This window comes from Fragaria vesca, linkage group LG5 (assembly GCF_000184155.1).
Source record: "Fragaria vesca subsp. vesca linkage group LG5, FraVesHawaii_1.0, whole genome shotgun sequence".
NCBI classification, from domain to species: Eukaryota; Viridiplantae; Streptophyta; class Magnoliopsida; order Rosales; family Rosaceae; genus Fragaria; species Fragaria vesca.
This window is the reverse complement of record NC_020495.1, coordinates 25,720,898-25,734,241: the sequence shown is the minus strand read 5'-3', so window position 1 is coordinate 25,734,241 and position 13,344 is coordinate 25,720,898. Positions and strand designations below refer to the sequence as shown.

Below are 13,344 nucleotides of genomic sequence, written 5' to 3'. Positions count from 1 at the left end.
TCTCTCTCTCTCTCTCTCTCTCTCTCTCTCTCTCTCTCTCTGTTTATTTAACCCTTCTTTTTTAGAGTTTATATGTTTTTTATTAAAAAAATTGGTTTCAGATTAATTACGAGATCTATAAAGCTTCCTAGACCGAATGACTATTCCGAATAAGGACCTTGTACGGCCAACAGAGCATTGCTGCCCCTACTTGGCCATGTATATAATTTAGTAATTACACTAAATGACACTAAATGAGGCTTCCGAACACATGACGTAAAGTTTCACCACATTCTAAACAATCCCGTTGTGGGAACTAGTGCCTCCACTAACCCGCTTGCGGTAGTTTATACGTATGAGATGTTGGATGTGAGTAAACCATGAAAGTTTGAATATCAAACATACAAAATAGCAGATGAAGCATAAAGATTTCCTCAAGTAGATCTGGAACATTGTTACATAATATAAGAGCTTAATATTGGTACCTTTGTTGTGTGGTTTGAGCCCAATTTGGTGTTGTTGTACTTACTCCTTGTAAATTCTCATCCTAAAAAATCCACCAAATATTTAATTGAATTACTCTAAAGAAATTCCGGTGAGATGTAATATGGATTATATGGTAGTGTCGATTGCAATCCTAGAAATACAATTGGTGTTTGAATGGTAGCTAGAGAGAGTTTTGGATGAGATATTAGATGTAGGAGGCTACAATGAGCAAACCCTAATGAAAATCCGGCTTCGTGGGGGATTATATAGTCTATTCTTCTAATCTCATCCATCCATTTGTCTTTCATAATCTCAACCATTACTTCTAGTTTTGCACTTTGATTCTAAAATTATTTATTAATTACAATATATGATCTCATGTCATCATCATTGGTACGTAATTGGTGATGGTCTGAACCAATAATATCACTCGATTTTAGTTTTCTTATTTTTGATTAAATGGACATTTTCCCACTGGTAAAACATATATTAGATTAAGGCAGCCAATAAAAAATATAACTCAATGGAGGGGCAATATTTAATATAAAGTATTACTCAATTTTGATGTGGCCATTTTATATGTGTCCACGTGGATAATTGTCTGAGAATCTATAGTAATTTTGCATTATATAAGTAAATCAAATTTTACAATTAAATAATTAACAAAATAAGAGATTTTCTATTTAGACTGTTTGTTTTTGCCTTGTTTTTTTTGGGTAGTGTTTTATACTGTTTGATTCTGCCATTTTTGCGGCCAGTTGATGTTTAGAATTGGCGCCAGGATCTATGTCGGTCGACTTCCAATTTTGGGCCCAAGTAAAGTGACCCGTCACGCTAGTTCAAATGTATTTTGATTAGTTTTAGAAAAAGCGCGATACGCCTCTATCCTTTTCTCATATAAAAACCCAAAACGCTCCCTCTCTTTGTTCATCTTCTGCTATCTCTCTCGTAGCCGGCGTTGAAATCTGCAAGTCTTCTCGGTTCTAATCGTTTCACAATTCTTTGGATTTCGGATTCAGCAGTCGATAAAATCGGCTCAATTTCTAATCCAATCGCCAATCGCTCTGTGCATTTCTCGGTTACGATCATCTTCCTCCTAAATTTGCTTAGGTAGTTAGGTTATTGTAATTTGTGCATATAAATAGCTAGTATAATGAAATTGATTCTTCCTTCGTGTTGTGATCCGCACAATTTCTTAGCAGATTGTTTAGCTTCGTTGTGTAGATTATGGTTTGAGCTTAGTGTTACTGTGAAATCACTACAGCTCGAGTTTAATGTTAGTGTGTAATATATTCAACTTTACAAAAGTTACCTGACCTATTACTTCTTAATAGGTTAGATAGTTTTGATCTCGATTCAACTTTGTCTAGAAAAGAAAAGAGTTCTCAGAACCATGATTGCAGCAAAGATGTCGTTTCTGATGGAGCTAGGTCTAAAGGCTCTAATGTCAATCTAGCTGAAGGGATCAGTACACTTAATGGTGTATCTGAGACAATGGCCACATCAAAGATTGATTATGTGTTAGTTGATCCGGGGATACTGATTCTGCGAATGATGTAAGTGAACCTTCCAAGCTGCCATTGTTTTAATATTGATTCCAGTTTTCAAGACAATTTCTTTGATTTTGAACTATGAACTAAAAATATTAGGAATCCTTAGTCTTTCATATCCGGGTTATGATTTCATAGACCATTTCCCGTATAAGTTGATGCATGCAGAACTTTGCATTTTTCTTTGATTCCATATGGCGAATAAATTCAATATTGCATACGGCAAGTATGTTCATGAATTGTGTAGATAACACTAAATTGAGCATCATAAATGAGTTTCAGCATCAAAGAATTTTTTCTATAATTTTCCCTCTTTGCTTGATGCAGTGAATCCAGTCAATCTACAGCTGATAAAGTTCTTCTGAGAAAGGAAAACAGAGCAGAAGAACACTGCTTGAAGGTTTCTAAGAGATTGGATGACACTGGACCTCAGCTACATCAGCCGTCGTTAATAGGAGCTAAGTCTCTCTTGTCTAGAAACAACAAAATATGAAAAATATTCTGGAAGTTCTATGTTTGACATTTTATGGAATATGAGTTATTCGAAAAGGGAGTGTCATTTTAACTATTAGAAGCTAGAATGAATCCATTGTATGCGTCCTTGTGATTATCAACAGGGAGGGCTCTGATTCTGATGGACACCAAACTATGATCCTCTTCGATCTTACACTCTGATGTTACAGTTTGAAGATGGTCTTCGATCTTACACTAGGAATGTTTGATGTTTTGGGGTTGTAAAAGTTAAAAATAAGCAATCAAGTGTCGGATAGTTATTATATCATCAGAATTTTGGCTTGAAAATTGTGTTAAAATAGTGTTTTCTTTATAGTCGCGATGGAATATATGGATGTAACTATTTGTGCAATTGGATTCTATTACTTAAGATGATACTGTTTTGTTTTATGCTCGATGATCATATCTATAAGCAGCATCCCGTTGAGAGGTGAGGGCCGGGCTAGGAGCAATATTTTGATGATCTAAAATTCTAAATCACTATGACCTGGAGATGCATGTTTCTTTCTTTTTTGCCACTGGTAAATGATTGGATATATGAAATGCTATTTCCCTTCTCTTGGGCATTTACTATTCACTATTACTTATTTCATACTAGTTGAGTGACTATTATCTTCTTGCATAGACTTGTAGAATGTGCAAACTCTGTTGTCGCATCTTCCATACTGATCATAGAGAAGGATATAAAATAGATCGAGTAATTTACACAGAACTAGGAGTAGCAGCACTTGAGGAGAGCTTTATGTTGAATTCAATTTGATAAGAAAACTAGTCCTGAAATGTTCAATAATTCTGTAAATGAGGTGCAACTGATATTTTCTTGTATACAAAAGGTTTATCATCGCGGAACAACTTTTGGACTAAAGATAGGTGGTTGAATAAAGAGTATCCGTGTCTCTCTTACTGCTTGGTGCAAATATGACCATGTAAGCTTCCAGGATCTCTCTGCCTGATACTCTATTTCTGATATATAGTACTGAAACGGTTTCAAGTTTTATTTGTAAGTGAGTGAGCAAATCTTGTTGTTTTGTGTGCAGAAACCAGAAGGGAAAGTGCAAATCAGAGAGATGAGCATGAACCCAAAGAAATAGGTGTAATGTTTCTATTTTGTACTTTTATCACCTTCCAATCATCCTTTTCTCTTGTTTCTTTAATAGCTGAGGTTACCAACTTAATACATGTACAAGGATGATGTAAGTTTTTATATAATGTTAAAAATGTCATCATTTGTGAGTCTGGAAATTTACTTTAGCAGCATCAATTAATCTATATCTTGAGATTGGTCAACATCTGCTAACTTCTTGCAGTCATCTCAACTTTGAATTATACTAGTGGAATGAAAATTGTAATCATCAACATCAATTTCCCCAGCACCAATCTTGGTCATAAGACCACTAGTCAATTCAGCTAGCCATCAATATTCAGCTTAAACCTTCCCACTCTAACAAAAATTGATCTGCAAACTCTTGTGCACTACAGGATTACAATAACTGTTCTACCATTCAGTTGCATAATTCACGACTTCAGACATATTATGAGGAAAATGAACGCAGGGTCAAAGACCCTCTTGAGAGACCTGTTGATTATTTCTAAATTCAAACAGCAAGTGTCCCATGATTTCCATGTTCTCATGTCATGACAAAGGCTATAGTTAGGAGAGTTTGCAATATGTATTCTATACCTGCGAGGGCCATGTATCCAACCATCTTGTTCTTAATTAACAATCTTGCTTACACAATAATCCTTCTGTTTCGGAGGTATAGCAAAGGGCTTATATATCATACCATCTAAAGTTACAATGATTTTGGTCTTGACATTGTTGGTAATATGTTGATTTCCTTGAAATGAAATACCAGAGGTGTACTTCCACATATGATTTATCGTTAATTAATATCGACATATAACCAGCTGGCAAGGAAGATAATGTCTTAAACTATCCACATTTTACTTATGTGGCTTGGTGCATAATTTCTCAAAATCCTTCTTAGCTGCCAAATCAAAAAGATTCTACATAGTTGAGAACTTGCATTAATTGACATATATGTGAAGAAAATAAATAATATGTAGCTAGCAAGAAAGAAAAAATGAAAAATAGAAACCGTCTAGAAAAATAGAAAATAGAAACCATCTAGGATATGGAAATCCTATTGGCCCATGGAAATCCTATTAGCCTCCAAATCATTATTTTCTATAAATTGGACCATCTGAAACCTTTTCCTATCCGAACCCTAAGATCGACTCCTATCTTCTTTGTAGCAAAACTCATCTTAAGCCCTAGCCCTAACTTTCTTTAAACCGATTCATCAAAACCCTAGCCTGCTCGATCGTCTACTTTCCCGAAACAATTCTATCCATCAAAACCTAGCTACTCATCTTCGTTCCACATACAAATCTTTCTGCAAGAAACCAAGAAAAGCAAGAGAAACAATTCTCATGGAAGAGAGCAGAGGCACCCAACTTCCTGGCCAGAGGTTCTGCCCCATGGACGATGAACTAGTTCTCTTCTACCTCAAGCCCATGTTGAGTGGGGAGAACGTGCCTGGTAGAAATCGCTTGGTGTTCGACTGCGACCTTTACGGTAAGCAAGAACCTTGGGAGATATGGGAAGACTTCAAGACCAGACGACCACAGGACTTGAGGCTCAACAAGGACATCTATTTCTTCACTCAACACAAGACGATAAGTTCCACAGACAAACGCATACGCCGGAATGTTGGAAGTGGAACCTGGAGGAGCGACGACTTCGGCAAGCCAGTAGTATCTGTTGAGACTGGTCGTGTTGTTGGCTTGAAGAAAAGATTGACTTACAAAAACGTAGACTCGGTGCAGAACGGTTGTTGGATCTTGTACGAATTCTTTCTTGATCGGTCACTCAGAGACAAGAAACGAAAGCTGAAAGACTACGTTCTTTGTCTACTGCGAAAGAATGGTGAACCCAAAACCAAGATCGCAAAGAAGAGAAAGCAACGTGAAGAGGAAGATGAGGTTCTTGAAAATAATGATGCATGTGATGATACGGAAATCTCCAGGGGGGAGCAAGAAGAGTTGCTTGAAGCACAAGCCAAGAAACAACGAACTGCACCATCCATTGATAGTGCACCACCAACAATGCCATCACAAGATGATGATGCATTCGCAGCTGAACTACAAGAGACATTGGAATGCGTTGAAGATAACTATGCACCCTTATTAGAAGCTGAAGCAAGTAGCTTTCGAGGTGATGAGGAGAATTTTGGACAGCAACCATTAGCTGCCAATCATGGAATCTTTAATCAGCTGCAGGAGAAAGATCGCTTTGAGGAATTCCTAGATAGATTGAGTACTGAAGAAATGGAAGAAATGGCGGAAATACTTTTTTATGGTATGAGTAGTAATATAGACGTGGCTGAACAAAACGTGGTAAACAGCAGCACCCTTCATGATGCTCCCGTATCATCCATGTCTGCGGCATACGATTATGGCACTGCTATACCCTGTTTATCCTCGGAAAATGGTTGCATTGATACATCTGGTTGCAATGATGTTGGTGGAGGAGTGATGGGGTATGAGGATGGTGTGTGCATGCCTGAGCCTTTGGTGGAGGTCGCAGCTGATGAGCAACAAAAGACACCTGATGACGATCTTTCAGACTTGTTGGGGTCAATCGATTTTAGTCCTGAGGCAAACAACTTCTTTTGCAGCGAACCGCAATTGTGTTCTTAGCTTAGCTGACATTGATATGAAGAGAGCTTGACATTGTCACTCTAGCTAAGAGTTATTTCCCACATGATATTTAATTATTTATGTAAGACGAGTTGTACTGATAAATCTGAAGAAGTTTAGATAAGGTTCCTACATGATGAACGCATGTATTTATGTTTGTTGAATTGATATGAATAAGAAAACAACGACTTCACACAGTTTTCGTGACATAGATCGAAGCCCATTTTCCATTATCGATCTAGTTTTTTCCTCCACTGAACTGGTAATTTGATTATCAGGACAAAGAGGAGAATATTGAAGAGGAGGAATCAACGAAGAATTTGCAGAGTTTCAGAGCAATGCTTTTAAGGGAGAGCATGAAGAAGCAGTGAGGCATTTAGTTGATGATCGATACCATGATGAAACAAATAGGAATCTTACTCGGCTTATAAATTGCTTCCTACTGTATAGTTTAGTGAATTCATTAGATTGCCTGAGCATCGTGCTTAGTCAATGTTGCTCCAAATTAGCTAGAACAGAGAATTCCCAGTTATATATAGTTGCATTCTTCAATACGTACAGTTTCATACACTGCTCATATATTGGAACAAAAACCAACTTCCCAACCTATTTTTTGAGACCAACTTCCAACAATCCAACTAACGCTGTCACAACTCATAATCTCTTAATTACGTAACTACAAGCCTCAACATTTGGTCCGCAGTCACCCTGGTCCAAAGCAAAAGTGCCAAAATCAATTAGTTATACAGCAACATACCAAGAACAGAACTATAAAAACGGGGGGAGAGGAATTGTGTATTAAAAAGAAACACTGGGCATTGATCATCGTTAGTGCAGTCACCACAGGTTTTTAATGCAATAAACCATGGTTAGTGTGCTGGTACTATTTTCTGTCGGAAATCTACAGTTCTATACGTCTTAATGTTAGTATTATTGATTCTCATCCTCGTTATATTCATCGGCTTATTACTGATATCACTTCAAATATTGCATGGTCTACAACCTCTACTCATGATTTCCCCAGAAACATAAATAACATAGGTAATCTTCTCTTTCCCAACAATCTAAAATTACAGATTGTTTTACAGTTAAAGATGTATACAGCTGCCTGTCAACTGAACATTAGAATCACCACAATAGAGGCACAGTATATAGTGCTACGAATAAATTGCACACCCAACCACCCTGGCCTGGAATTTACCTGTGTTTCAAAAAGGGGAAAAAACAGTGTGAGAAGTCAGTCAGCCATTCACATAAAACTTCATGTATATCAGGAAAAAAAAAAAAAAAATTAACTAGTCAAAATAGGCAAAGGTAATATCTTCATCAAAATGACCACATATCAGAAGTTATGGAAAGATTTTCATAGGTTGTTAAGCAGATACTATGTTCATCATCACCTTAACGTTATTTAAGCGGCTGTCATTACAAAAGTTCATTTTCATATAGGCCCAAATATGAGCACTATAAACAGGCTTCAAGTATAGCTGGATATCAAATTTATTAAACATTCAACAGAGACTCAACATTTACCTTGAAATTTTCTAAAGAACGAATTCTAGATCAATACATTCCTTGTTAGCATCTTCATCCATTCATGCCAATCCTTAACTCCAAAATCACCTGGAAAGTTCAGTTTTGCCATTCTTGACTTCAGAAATCAATTTCTATCCACAGCAATCAAAATTCTTTGGAGCTCCAACGTGTCACTCTTGTAAATACTTTACTGTACCAGTAGGAGGAATTGTGTTTTCCTCTGCTACTATATTCATAATCTTCCCCGTGTTTCCTGCATTAAGGTTAAGCACTCTTCTAAAGGGTAAGCACCCAGTAAGTAGTACCCTTCATTCAACTGAAAAAAAAATAGTCAGAGGTGCAGCTATCTTTGACATTATCAACATGGGATTTTCAATTTCTCTTTTGACCTGTCAAAGCAGGCTCACTGTTTAAAAAAATTCTTTGGCCAACTTTAACATATACTGATTTCTCTCCCATGATGTTCATCTGCTTGCAACAATTAATTCGGTAATGAGAAAACATGAAATGTGGAAAGGTAGTCATGATAAACAAAAGATTCTAATTTTTAAACACATCCAGATAAAGAAAAAAAGTAATTATATTTCCATGTGAGAAACTTGCAAAGACAAGTTGCTGGTATAAAAAGTACCTATGGTTTAAGATACAAGATCTTACCGGATCAGATGACAGCTCCATTATCAAGCCAATCTCTGATACTATATTCATAATCTTCCCCGTGTTTCCTGCATTAAGGTTAACCTTCATTCAACTGAAAAAAAAAAATAGTCAACTGAAATAGTCAACAGGGTATTACTTTCAGTTGAATTGTGTCACACATACACTTACTGAAAACCACTCTTCTAAAGGGTAAGTTCATAACTTGCTGTAGGAAGGAAAGGAAGAAAATATCTTGCCAACAGTGAGATGACAGTTCATAAATGCCATCCCCTAGCCCGCCAAATTCCTCTGTGCCTTGTCAGCACGGCGAGCAGCTTTAATCTTCAAATATAACTTATAAGCCCTCTCTAACTTATTTGAAGCAAGAAGTTTGTTACTTAGTTTGCTGTAGCTAAGCCTGCTTGGGCAAAAACCTTTTCGCAGAGACTCTTCCATGACAAGTACAGCATTTTCAAGCTGCCCTATGTTGCAAAGTCCACTGATTACAAGCTCATAAACTTCAATATCAGAAGCATAACCACATTCGTGCATCTCATCCCAAATGTTTAGCAACATTCCACATTTACCAAATCTAGAAAGGCGCATAAGCAATAGCTTATAAGCAGCCAACGAAACTCTACATCCAACCTTTCTTGCTTTCTGGTAGATCATCATAGCAGCATATGGTGGACCATAGCTACATAAGGGTTCCATAAAAGTGGTTATAGTCCCCATAGTAGGAACAAATCCTCGACTTAACATCTCATCAAACATCTCCAGTACATCTGCCACTTTTCGGGCTTTAAGCAAACCAGCAATCAATTTGGTATAAGTTTCAACATTTGGATCACAACCATTACTCGACATACTTTTGAAGTACTTAACACATTCATCAATATTCCCAACAGAGATAAAATTAGAGATCATTGCATTGTATGCATTGGTGTCTGGAACACAACCTTTGCTCTTCATGCTCTCAAAAATCTCAACTGCATCATCAATCCGATCAGCTCTTCCTAAACCCTCAAGAATGTGACAGAAAGTTGCACTATCAGGACTAAACCCATCTGCTACCATTGCTTCCAAAGTCCTCTCCATCTCACCAACTCTACCATATCTCGACCACCCACCAATAACTATGTTATACATCGCACCATTAAGCTCCACCTTCCCCTTCACTGAATTAAGAAATGAACTTGCAGCCACTACATGAGACCGCTGACACAGACACTGCAGAAGCACATTCAGACACTCAGTACCGCAATCCAACCCGAACTCTTCCAAGTCCCAAAAAAATCGGATTGCTTTCGATACATGTCCAGCCCTCACAAAACTATCCATCACTATCGACACAGTCTCCAAATCGATACATACGTCTTGGCTCCTCATGTCACTTATAACTTGCATCATATACTTAAAGAACTTTCTTCTACCCAATGCTTTGATGATTACATGATACATATGAGCATCTTTAGCTACATTCGGCTTCTGAATCGCCCAATTGAAAAACACAAGCATTGCTTCACCTCCTAAACTACCTCTATTCACTACTTGAGCAACAACATCAACACTCAAATCAACACCAGCATTGTCCAGAGCATGCTCAATTACAGCTATACCCTTCAATTTCTGAAGAAACACCCCACGCAATTTCTCCTCCGGCAACAAAAACCCATCCACAGCCCTAACATTTTCTACCTGCTTATTCGAATTAGTAGGTTCAAATTGTTTTGGAGGTGAAATTTGGTGGGGAATTGGTAAGAGGTTCGAAAGCTCGTGAAGAACAGAGCGTTCGTCAAGAGAAGACTGGTTCGGATTGAATTTGATGTATTCATGTTGGGATTGAGCAGTAACAGTTGAAAAGAGAGACGACGAGATTGGAGAATGAAGGTGAAGCAGTGGATAGTACCTAAAAGATGGCAGCAATGATAAGAGATGGCGTGAAGCGCTGCCATGAAACACCATCATTGGGGCGGAGAGAGCTGGCAGGCAGAAATAAGTAACAGTGAGAGAATGGTGTGTTGTCTGAGAGTGGGGGTAAAACTCACACGCCAAAGGGCCTTCCTTGTTCTTATAATCGTCCTATGTATCAAATTATTCAAATAACGAAATATTAGAAATTGAACAAGATCACTCATATGGCCAAACTGTGGAAAACTAGGCAGAGCTTAAATATACTCATAAAACTATCATCAGATTAGGAGATCCTAGGCCTGACTCCCGGTGGAATAGCTAGGGTAGTAGTCAGATTAAGGCCATATGACTATCTTGCTAGACCAATGCATTTTTGAAAGATTGAACACTGGTGAATCAAAGAGTAGTTGAAAACAGGAAGGTTCAGAAATACACATATTGACAACATAAGATTTCAACATTATTATTGGAAAAACGCCAAGCAAATTAAAGTGACCAGATAACTAATAGAATCCAATTGAAACTCAGAAACCACATGAAACTCAAATATACCAACGATCCAATAAAAGACAATTTTCTTAATCAAATTTAGACTGATATCAACAAGCTCTACCCTGAATGCAAAATCAATAAAGCTATGCCTGATTGAGTATAGTTATCTCGATTTAAGTAAAATCCTATGCAGATTTGACCTAACATTACGAACTCAACACGATCATTTTTACAAGAATTTAAACAAAAAAGTGAAGGAACACACATCAGCAAAGGAATTACTCAAATTAAGAATCCCCACCTGGAAATGGTCTCTTCGTTCTTCTTGACGGAGGTTGACTTGATTTTGGCGGAGGCGGAAGTAGCTGAGTGGGTTTCGATTTCTCCAAGCTTTAGACGACGGAGGGAGAGACTATAGTGTCGCATGACCTCTTCTGAGAATCTGAAATTTGCCTAGTCTTTTTCGTTTGGTTACATACTATTTGTTCACGGAAGGGCACTTATGTAATTTCAGATCGTCACGGTAACTAATTCAATGTACTGCTGGATTGGAGGACAGAACAGAGATTCAACCTACACTCCACTATTTCGAACGGATTCGAGGTTAGAGTCTGGATCTGGAATCCAGTACGGCAGAGAGATTACATGCATGCGTAGCTCGTTGCCGATAGAGAATAAAGGGAGAGAAGTTGAAGGCTTGTCTTGGGTGTGTGAGGTGTCTCATGGTTCAGTGATAATGGTTTTTTATCTTTGTTTGATCATTGAGCTGTTAGTTTTCCATTGAATTGTTCATTGCAACTATCTGCTTTCTTTCCATTGATATGAATTTCAACTCTACGATAGCTAATTTGTTGTTTAGTTGGATTCCAAATCCTTATTACTTTGGTCGAAATTTCTGTTAGTGAAATTTTCTTTCTTTTTTGGTCCTTAATTCATGATTTCATTGCCCAGAAATCTAGAATTTACGGGTATTTTGACTAGTATAAAATCTTTACATTATTTGATTGAGAATAAGGAAGTTATTGTTTTGTGAAGTTGAACTTGTTTGGTTCTCTACTATAACAATCCAGATGCTCTACTTATTTCTTCACAATGTAATCAAATGCAGGGTCCAGAAGGAAATCTTGAGGTCATTCCCCAATTGATGCCCTTAATTTCTACTCTAAAGGTACTAAACAAGTCTCTTACGGCCATTCAAAAAAAAAAAACAAGTCTCTTATGGAAGAAGGAAAATGCAAGAAATTCAGGTTCTCTTTTGACTTCATTATTGGCTCTGAAGATTTCTGATCTGTCTGATTTTTGTTTTTTGTAATTGTGTTGCAGTTAGATGCTATTTGGTTGGAGCGCAACCACTCTTTAGCTGGTAATTTTTCTTCATCTAAATTGTTTGTGTCAATCCCAGTCTGACCTAATATCAAGCTCGCAAGACTGTGAGTCTTTGGCATGTAAAATTTAATTCAATACACGGACTGTAAGCCTCAACTATGAGGCTTGCGAGTAGATTTTAACCAAATTTATTACATCAAGATAGTATTGTCAACATTATCTCACGGATATTACAAATGCATTTGTCTTGCTACCATAAGAAGGGTTTGCTTGATGCCACTAACTGTACTTGGTTTCTTACCGGCCACTTCTGTGGATTCAAGCTGTCTTTCTGCTTAAACTATCTAAGGAGTGTAGGGCACACAAAATAGAATTTTTTTTAGCTGGTGAAGTCTCTTTATTTCACTATCGGGGTTAGTTTTGGCCTGTGGGATTTTGGTAAATGAACAAAACCCATCACATCAGCCACTTCTGACAAGTGTTTGATTCTGTTCTAAATTAGCAATCTCTCGTAGGAAGGATATAGTAGGTACAATGAAGATAGTTTCGACTTTTAATTAAGTTTTCTTTAAGGTCTTAGGTGTGCTCTTAAGTTATGCCATTCAACTTCGCAAAGTGACCTAATATATGTCAAACATGCATAGTAGGTGTTTAAATATTGCTTACCTTCTTTTCCCTAGAAAGCTGAAATGGTGTTGTGCACGGTAACTTGATGGACAACCTAATTTCAGAACTATTAGTTTCTTTCATTAGGCCAAATTTTCTTAAATTGTATTGAAGTATTATCCACATTTGGTATATGTAAGGTTTGAGAATGTCAGATGCCTCATCTGGCTTTTAAAGCTTGAATTTTTGTTGACACAGTGATTGCAATGAAAGTAGATTCTGACTTTAGATGGTTTTGTTCTTCTCATCTCTGACTTATATTAGTACCCTTTTCATTTCTTTTTGGATAATCTTTGTGTGTGACAGGATATTGAATGGTTGAGTCATGCTGTGTACGGATATTGAGTAGTTATGTTTTTTTGTTGTAGTTGCTAGTGAAGCTATCACGTAACAGAATGGTTGTATCATGCTGCTAGGATGAACTCCCCATGTATTCTGCAGACACGATTAAAGCAGTCCTTTTAAATTTGAAGATTGGAGCACTAAATTTTTGTCTACAATTGACAGCAGGATCTATCACCAGATCAAGTATTATAGTTTT

At 37.2% G+C, this 13,344-nt stretch overlaps 1 pseudogene across 1 annotated transcript; it reads right to left on the bottom strand.

Moving 5' to 3' along the window:
• Positions 1 to 8,427: 8,427 nt before the first annotated feature.
• On the bottom strand, positions 8,428 to 10,370 carry LOC101293312 (annotated as a pseudogene). The gene is made up of 2 exons (XR_184827.1): positions 8,589 to 10,370; positions 8,428 to 8,491 (listed from the first exon to the last, which is right to left on the bottom strand). The product of XR_184827.1 is annotated as a putative pentatricopeptide repeat-containing protein At5g43820-like (transcript).
• Between the last annotated feature and the right edge of the window lie 2,974 nt (positions 10,371 to 13,344).